Source organism: Diceros bicornis, chromosome 23 (assembly GCF_020826845.1).
Source record: "Diceros bicornis minor isolate mBicDic1 chromosome 23, mDicBic1.mat.cur, whole genome shotgun sequence".
NCBI classification, from domain to species: domain Eukaryota; kingdom Metazoa; phylum Chordata; class Mammalia; order Perissodactyla; family Rhinocerotidae; genus Diceros; species Diceros bicornis.
The window spans coordinates 57,626,206-57,634,778 of NC_080762.1; the positions used below are offsets into that span (position 1 = coordinate 57,626,206).

The 8,573-nt window shown below is 40.5% G+C and overlaps 1 long non-coding RNA gene across 2 annotated transcripts; it reads left to right on the top strand.

Moving 5' to 3' along the window:
- The first annotated feature begins 898 nt into the window (after positions 1-898).
- On the top strand, positions 899-7,696 carry LOC131420612 (uncharacterized). Of its 2 annotated transcripts, none has more exons than XR_009223593.1 (2): positions 899-1,019; positions 6,701-7,696. It is a non-coding gene; the product is annotated as an uncharacterized LOC131420612 (long non-coding RNA). The 2 variants fall into 2 exon arrangements; XR_009223594.1 differs by lacking the exon at positions 899-1,019 and adding an exon at positions 2,165-3,111.
- Positions 7,697-8,573: the final 877 nt, after the last annotated feature.

Sequence of the window (8,573 nt, forward strand, 5' to 3'; positions counted from 1 at the left end):
ATTTGCCAGGCCCCTCAAAATGGCTCATAACTATGTGTTTGTGCATTTATCTGGGGAGATATTATCTAAGGGTAATTGTTCTTCCCAAACTCTTTCTTTACCTCAAACAGCAGTACTTTCAAAGTTTTAATGAAAACGTGGCCAATTTGGTGAAAACCAAGTGACTTGTTTCTTTTAGCATGCCAATGAGATTAAGAAAATAAGTATTTTAATTTTTCTTATTGATTATAAAAATCAGAAATTAAGAAAACAAACTTCTTTTTCCAAAGACATTTCTGCAAGTGAAATCATCTGAAAAACTGATGGCTAGCCTCCTGTTTTAACCACTCAACCCTAAGAAATGTAATACCGTGGGCAAACACTTAAGCGTTGTCACCTGTGTGAGTGCCCAGCGCTGTCACCCCATCAAGGCCACAGATCAGGGGAAGGAATTCTTGGAGGGGAGACAGCTGCGCACTCAGCATCCTTCCTTCCTGGGTCAGAACTCGGCCCCAGCTGCTCGCTGTCTAATCTTCTGGGGAAGCAGAGAATTCTTCTGGGGACACGACACACATCGGGTGTTAAGGATGTCATAATTCTTTTTTAAACAAATGTTAGCTTGTGTGACATGCTTCTCAGGACAGGAGAAGCCACCTCAAGGGAAGGCGGATCTTCTCTAGGAGCTGACGGTCATCCAGGGAGAGCAGAGTCAAGGGCTGCACAGCGCCAGCCCGCTCCTACTCTCCGTCTCTGGAACACCTGGGCCCCCACCCCTCCACCCCCCTCCCGGCTGGCCCCCAGTGGTTCCCATTGGATCCCCGGTGGCCGGGGCATGCGCAGGACTGGCGCTCGGAGCGGCAGAGGGGCTGGCGAGCTGGAGAGCCTGGTCGCACGCACAGGAGGCGGAGTCTCTGGTGCGGTGGTGGCGGCTGCACTGGTTTGTGGGGGGGATTGGCGGAATCCTTCCTCCATGATTTTCAGCCCTGGGGAGCTCTCCTTTCTGCAGTGTGGAGGAGCTCTGGGCAGGAGGCGGTGCCAAGGTAGGCAGTGGCCGGTGGGCGGCGGGCTTGACCTGGAGCTCTCCGCCGCAGATGGAGGGAGCGCGGTGTCGGGGGTGGGGGGCCGGGGGCCAGGGCTGCTGGCGGGCTGCCCCAGGCGGGTGAACCCAACCTCTGTCCCTTGGAGGAGCAGAGGAGCGCCGCCTGACCGGCCGGTCCCTCTGCCTTGGTGGGGCCCCACCACGATGGGGCCTCCTGCCCACCCAGCGGAGGTGCAGGAGGCAGCAGGGAGTTGCTTGCCCTCTGCACGCGCCCTTGAGTTTGCGCCCCCTGGGACCCCCGTCTAGGCCAGGTCTCGACATCCCGGGGTGAACACTTTCCTTCAGAAGATGGACTGTGGTCAGCGCTCCTCTGCCTGACTCCGCGCAGGCTATTGGGCTCCTCATTGCGTTCTTTAAACAAATAAGCGTTCCTGCTTCCTTGGGACCACTTTTATAGAAAAGCCTAATCCCATCAATGGTTTCTGATAATTGACTCTATATTTGCAAGGGGAACTTTGAAGCCTGTGAATTGTTGTAAACTGCATTCAATGAACGGAGCTTTAAACAGTCTTTGGTGCAAATTATGTAGCTTCCTAATTATAAGTCACTTTCTGTTAACATAGACTGATGACTGATCAATTGATGATTGACATAATGTGTACGGAATTTTGGTTTCAGTGGAAAGGTTTTTCTTGGCAGTTGGTGCTAAAATTAAAATCGTATAAGGAGGAGGTTTTTAGAAGTAATATGTAGTGTGTGTTTTGTCTCCGTACTCATTTAGAATCATAAGAATTAGATTTGGAAAGCCCATAGAACAAGAATTTTGAAATTTTGATTTGACTGATGAGGTGAAAGATCAAAAGACCAAATACGGTAGGATTTCATTTATACGATATTCTAGAAAAGATAAACTGTAAGGAAAGACAACAGATTGTTAGTTGTCATTAGTTTTAATATTTAGTTAATCATTTAGTTTAATAGTTTAATCATTAGTTTTAATATTTCTGATTAAAAAAATACACTTTAATGATAGCATCCTAATTATGCTTTTGGATGATACCAGAAGTTCATAACCTATTAAATTCTGCAGTAGGAACAAATGACATGTTGGTTATTGGTGTCTTTGAAGTGTAAGTATTGGCGGTGATGAAATTTTTAACGAAGATTTTTTGGATTCTGAACTACTGTTTTTTTACTAGATCCTGTTGGACATGGCATATTACAAGTTTCAAAAGGCTCTTTAAATTATTGTAGCAGGCTGAAGCTATTAAATTGTAATGTCAGAGCTTTATAGATGAAACAGGTGTGGGAGATCAAGATTTGGCCACCCTGAAATCTCTCTCTTTACCTTGGTTGTTTTCTCTAGGGACATTTGACCTCCCCCACTAACTGCCTAAAGAATTTGAGACGGTAGCTCCTTCCTGGAACAGATCTATCATGATGGCTGTAAAGATAACGTAGGGTAAATGTTACAACAGGAAAGGCACCAACAAGCCCCTCTTATCAGAAGTTCTGTCTCTCTGGCCACATTCTCTGGATGACCCTGTGAAGAGTTGCCAGACAATCATTTACATTTATAAGGGAAATCTCCATTTGTGAAGGTATCTCCCTCTCTGTTTGGAGAAGAGAGGGGGATGAGCTCATTTCTAGTGACTTATCACTGTGGAAGGTGAGGCCTTGAGCTACATAATAAACCTTACTCTTGTTTACTGTGCTTTAGAGGTAATCTCCTGTAACTGACTCCCCCCACCCCCAACATCCTCCTTTGTCGTTGGTTGAACTTGGTATTTAAGACGAGAATTTCTGCTATTGTGTTGAGAAACGCAGTGTCCCTGCTTTCTCCCATGTATACATGTTATTAAACTTGGTATTATTTTCTCCTGCTAACCTGTCTTGTTAATTATTTGGCCAGCCAGAAGAACCTTAAGGGAAAGGGCAGAGGGAGATTCTCCCCCTTCCCCCGACAGTTTTGGCGTAGTCGCCAGGAGCCACACTGGCTGGCAAGTTGCCTTCTCTGGCTGGAAGACCTGCCTTCTCCCTGGACTACTGCAGATGATGAGATCCGGGAACGCCTGATGAAAGCCGGCAAAAAGGTAAGACTTCTTACCACGTCAGCCTCCCGGAATCTCTATCTGCGGAGTCTGGCGGAAGGAAATGGTGAGAATTTTTTCTCTTTCTAAATTTAGATTGGCAGGAGAAAATATTTGGGAAACTAGTTTCTTGGGCTTTTAGTGACTCTTGGTTTAAATTTGGTAGAGTACTCTTGGTTATGATCTTGATCTCTTTTCCTCCCAGAGGTAGTCTCTGTTTTTCTCTTTTGTCTGTGTCTTTTGTCATAAGAAGGAAATACCATAGGGTAGGACACAGGCATAGGCCCTATAAGCCTGCTGTCCGGGCCGGCCCCACAGACTGGTGAGTTTGCGGGTCTCACCAGACTGGCGTCTACAAACTTTGCTGTGGGTTATTATGCACATGAAGTGAAGGTCATTGCCAAGGGCATCTTGGAAGCCAAAAAGGCTGCAAATTTAAGTGGGCGTGGGTCGAGCAGTTAAGAGCCATTAGGGCGCTCGCCACTTTCAGAAGACTCCCGTGACAGGATAAGTTGGATCACGGAATCGGGTAGATGACACAGGTCCCCCGCCAACTGCAAGAAAATGTCCGTGCAACGACGAGGTACTCTGTAAAGCACACAGTCCCCAACCCCGCAGCACCTCCCCCTCTAGGTATTATTCTGGCTCCAAGAGACCTAAGGCGTGGCTAAAGCTGTCATTGTGCACATAAGAAAAAGAAAAACCGGATGAGGTTTTTCCTTCTGTCTTGTTCTGTGTCCTGAGAAAACTTGGCTTTGTGACCAGTGAGAATATTCTCCTTGGTCTCCACCATACGGAAGGTGCATTTACCCGGGTGCACGTTGGTGGCCAGTCGAGTAGACTGGGGTACCGAACTGTCTCTGTCCGGCTGTGCCAAGCTCTCAGGGGAGTTTGTCATAAAGGTCCCAGTCCATAAGGGCTTTTGTCATCTTAACCATCGTTGCTTGTTAGTGCTGGAAAAATCCCATTCCAGTATCGCCTGCCCGGTGTCACAGATTAGCGGGTCTGTGACTGGAGGCGTCCCACACTATTGTGGGAGACCGGAGACACCATCCTTACCGCCTGTGCAACGAAGGTCTTTACTTTTTCTGAATATCTTTGGGAGTGAATTCTTTGGATCATGGGGTCTACATCATCTGCGCCCTCACCAGGGACGCGTCTTGCGTCCATGGTAGATTTATTCTAAGCGTGGAAAGTTACGTCCGGGTCTTTCCTTAAAAAGGCTTATTGGTTCCAGTCACTATTGGAATAAATATACAAATGAAGATCCTACTCATCAATGGCCAGATGACGGATCCTTTGAATTGGGAAAATTTCTAAATTGGGGGAAAAAAATGTTTTGAGAGCTCTCACATAATTATTTATTTGGTACCTAAGAAAAGGCCAGAAAAAGGAAGGAAAAAATTTGACTAGCCTTAAGACCTTGACTCAGGTTACAATTGAATTGAGAACATGTAAAAGTGTAAGTGTTAATAAGATTATAAAGGTTGGCATGTTTGAGCTAATTTTATATAGAGGTTACATCAACTTTGCCTGAGTATGTTTTAAAATGTCTGACTGGGAATGCTTCCCTGGTCCAAAATTAGAAGACCAAGACCTATTGATAAAAATTTTAATGATAACTATGTTTAAAGGTATAAGAGGTGATGAAATTTACATAAAATTTTGTAGAAAAAAACTGATGTTATTTCTATTACAGAACTGGTTAACAAAAATAGTAATTTAAATGATGGCTAATTTTATCTAATGTCTTATGAAGTCTTACAGGCAATCTAAATAATTATTGGGAATAAGTAACTAAATAGTTGTAAAAAAAGATAAATGTTGGATGAACTTTAAACAATAATTATGTGTTATGGTGGTTACAGCTTCCAAACTCTTTTTGGTGACTTTTAGAGTTTTGCTAAAATTTATGATAAAAAATTCTCTGAGTATCATCATTTCCAAATAAGATAAGATATTAGACATTGCTAAATGTACGTTTGTCTACTTTTGGCTTTTCATTACAGGAAAACTAAAAGGTGTTTTGGGTCTATTGGTAAACATGTGTTTTATTAAAAGGTTGTACTATAAAGTAACATGTTTCTAAAAGTTATGAAGTGTTTATAAATTTTCCAAGCCACAAGATACTAATGTAAAAGAAAGTTTATAATTGTTTACTTAGTTTTTACTTACAAATTAAGGTTTCTAAGGGGTAAAATTCCTAATTAATATATGTGATTGAAGCTACTAAATATTAAGAAAAATATGTCTGTGTACAAGGAAAGTAAGATGTATAAAGAAGGTGCAAAGAATGGAAATATTTTGTTTGGTTAAGAAAGATAAATTTGTCCTCAAGTACTAGAAGGGAAAAAAAAGACATGGCACAAATTCTGAATGTAAAAAGAAAGTTATAGAAGGTTTGTGGAAGAGGAATTCTGGAAAAGGAGTTTTTGTATGGTCAAGTTGGCTAAGATTGAAATGAATTTAATTAAGTAAATGAGTTTTAATAGCAGAAGTAAGCTAGTGCAAAATTGAAATTTCTCGTAAAAGGATAATTTGCTTAAACTTGATAAAGAGGTTATAAAAGATTTTTCTTTACCTTTGAGTAAGTCTACCTAAAAAAAAAAAACAAAAAACTGTTAAAATAATTTCCTGTGTTCAAAAGACTGAGGTCTCTCTGTTAAGGCTTTTTGGACTGTTAACGCTATGTTTGCTTTGCCTTTTTATATTTTTGACAAGCTCCCCAAAATTCATATCTTAAATAAAGTCTTTTTTTCTTTGAGAATTTTCAAAGGGCCCTGGAACTTCTCAAAGAAATTTGCTCTCTTCCTATAAGGAGAAAGATACAAAACTTATTAGGCTGATTCAGTATGTTAAATTACATAGAAAACATTGTCAGACAAGTGATGATAAGCCTGCTTAGGTGGTATTATGTGGGCCATTGTTATTGACATAGGTGTTTTAAAATTGGATAACATTACTAAAATTCTGATCTGTCCTGGTTATCAGTCATAATTCTGGTTATTATTATTTTAAAGTGTTGTATGTCACAAAATTAACCAAATTTCTTTGTCAATTGCCATTTTGAGGTCTTGTTGTTTACAGACTTATTTCTTTGCTCTAATGCTTTGCAAAATGTTTCAACTTCAGAAAAATTCATGGAAAGGACTCTGACATTTACACTGAAGTACAGGCTTCTGATAAACTTTCTGATCATAAAACTGAACTGGGAAAAAAAAAATTACAGAAATCCGATGGAGAAACTGATAAGTTCATGAAGCTGCTAACAAAAAGATTGGGATCAAGAATGGATTACACAGGACTGAATGAACTGATTATAATATTTATGATTTTTCATTTAAAGTATTGCTGAATTTTTAATGTTTTGTTTTTTCAGATTTAAGGAAAACTTTTTCTCTTTTCTCCTGAGCTAGCTATGACTTATAGCAATTTGGTAAATGATATTTTTGTAAGTAAAATTAAAATATTTATCTTTTTCTCTCTACCTGATCCCTCGAATTTAAAAACTCTTACTAAGTGAGTATTGTTGTTTTCATGGCAATATAGTTATTTGCATAAGTTCAATAAGAATCTATTCTCCTTACAACAGGACACAATTGGAAACACTGGGTCTATTACCAAGGTTGTGACTGGAACATCATATTTGCAATATAACCATACAGCTTTTGAGGAATGAAGATTGGACTTTATGGAATAAAGCCACGTGGAAATATTGGCCTGGTACCTTTATGTTCCAAGCAGCACTTACCAGGATAAGTAAAGAATGTCACTTATCTGGCAGGTACAAGGAACCTCGAAATATTTTGGGGGAACCTCGGAAGAGAGAAATTCACCCAAATCTCTAGGTATTGCAGGCAAAGTCTGATGACAAAATCCTTGGCTTGGCTTTCCTGGCCTCGAGAGGCTTTTGAAGTTCAACCTGAGATTCCTTATAAAAAGTTCCAGCAAAGCAGACTTAAAAGAGCCTATGTAATCAATTGCTATTCTTGCCGTACTTATGTAAATAATTGGGCCAACTCTATTAGAACTAGACTTATTTAGCAAACTAGTTAGTTTTAATTTGGCTATCTTAACGAAAATGAGGGTGATTTTAGAGAGAAAAAAATTATATTTCAGTAAAAACTATTTCAGTATAAATTTGCGGATATTAGATCCTAGTTTTGTTAATTGTCTTTTGAGGTTTTGTTTTATATCTGTTGACGGGACTGGATCCTGATTTCTTCTAGTCTCCTAAAATATCTGGCTACAGATGTCCAAACTAACGTTTTTGATTTTTTCCATCATTTTCATTTGAAATCACTGAAAACTGAATCTGCCCTTTTGCCTGAAGCCTTACAAACTGAAGCTGATGGACTTGATACAAACTTAAGAGATTACTTGATGACATCATCAGAGACATTTTAAACTGCAAAAGATGCTTTGACGCTGACATCTAAAATTCTTCACTGGCTGTCCTCTGAACTCAAAAACTGCTTTACAACTTGCTCTAACCATTAACCTTGTTTTTCTTTTGTTTACATAGAAATGCTTCTATTAAATACTTGATTGCTTGCTTCCATAATATAGGCGTAACCTTGAGAGCCCACCTGCATCACCACCTTCCAAAAGGAACTTAATTAAACTGATCTATTATCAAGACTAAGAAATGTGTTAAGAAATGTGTTCAGTGAGATGAAACAATCTACCAACTCAGCTTCTGGACTATGAAACTTCTTTAAGTTTCAAAAGGACTGTGAAAATTGTAGTTTCAAAGGCGGGACTGTGGGAGATTAAGATTTGGCCACCCTGAAATCTCTCTCTTTACCTTGGTTGTTTTCTCTAGGGACATTTGACCTCCCCCCACTAACTGCCTAAAGAATTTGACATGGTGGCTCCTTCCTGGAACAGATCTATCATGATGGCTGTAAAGATAACGTAGGGTAAATGTTACAACAGGAAAGGCACCAACAAGCCCCTCTTATCAGAAGTTCTGTCTCTCTGGCCACATTCTCTGGATGACCCTGCCCCTTCGAGGAGTTGCCAGACAATCATTTACATTTATACAGGAAATCTCCATTTGTGAAGGTATCTCCCTCTCTGTTTGGAGAAGAGAGGGGGATGAGCTCATTTCTAGTGACTTATCACTGTGGAAGGTGAGGCCTTGAGCTACATAATAAACCTTACTCTTGTTTACTGTGCTTTAGAGGTAATCTCCTGTAACTGACTCCCCCCACCCCCAAAATCCTCCTTTGTCGTTGGCTGAACATGGTATTTAAGATGAGAATTTCTGCTATTGTGTTGAGAAACGCAGTGTCCCTGCTTTCTCCCATGTATACATGTTATTAATCTTGGTATTATTTTCTCCTGCTAACCTGTCTTGTTAATTATTTGGCCAGCCAGAAGAACCTTAAGGAAAAGGGCAGAGGGAGATTCTCCCTCTTCCCCCGACAGAGGCAAAAATACAAAAAGCCATTCATCATTTT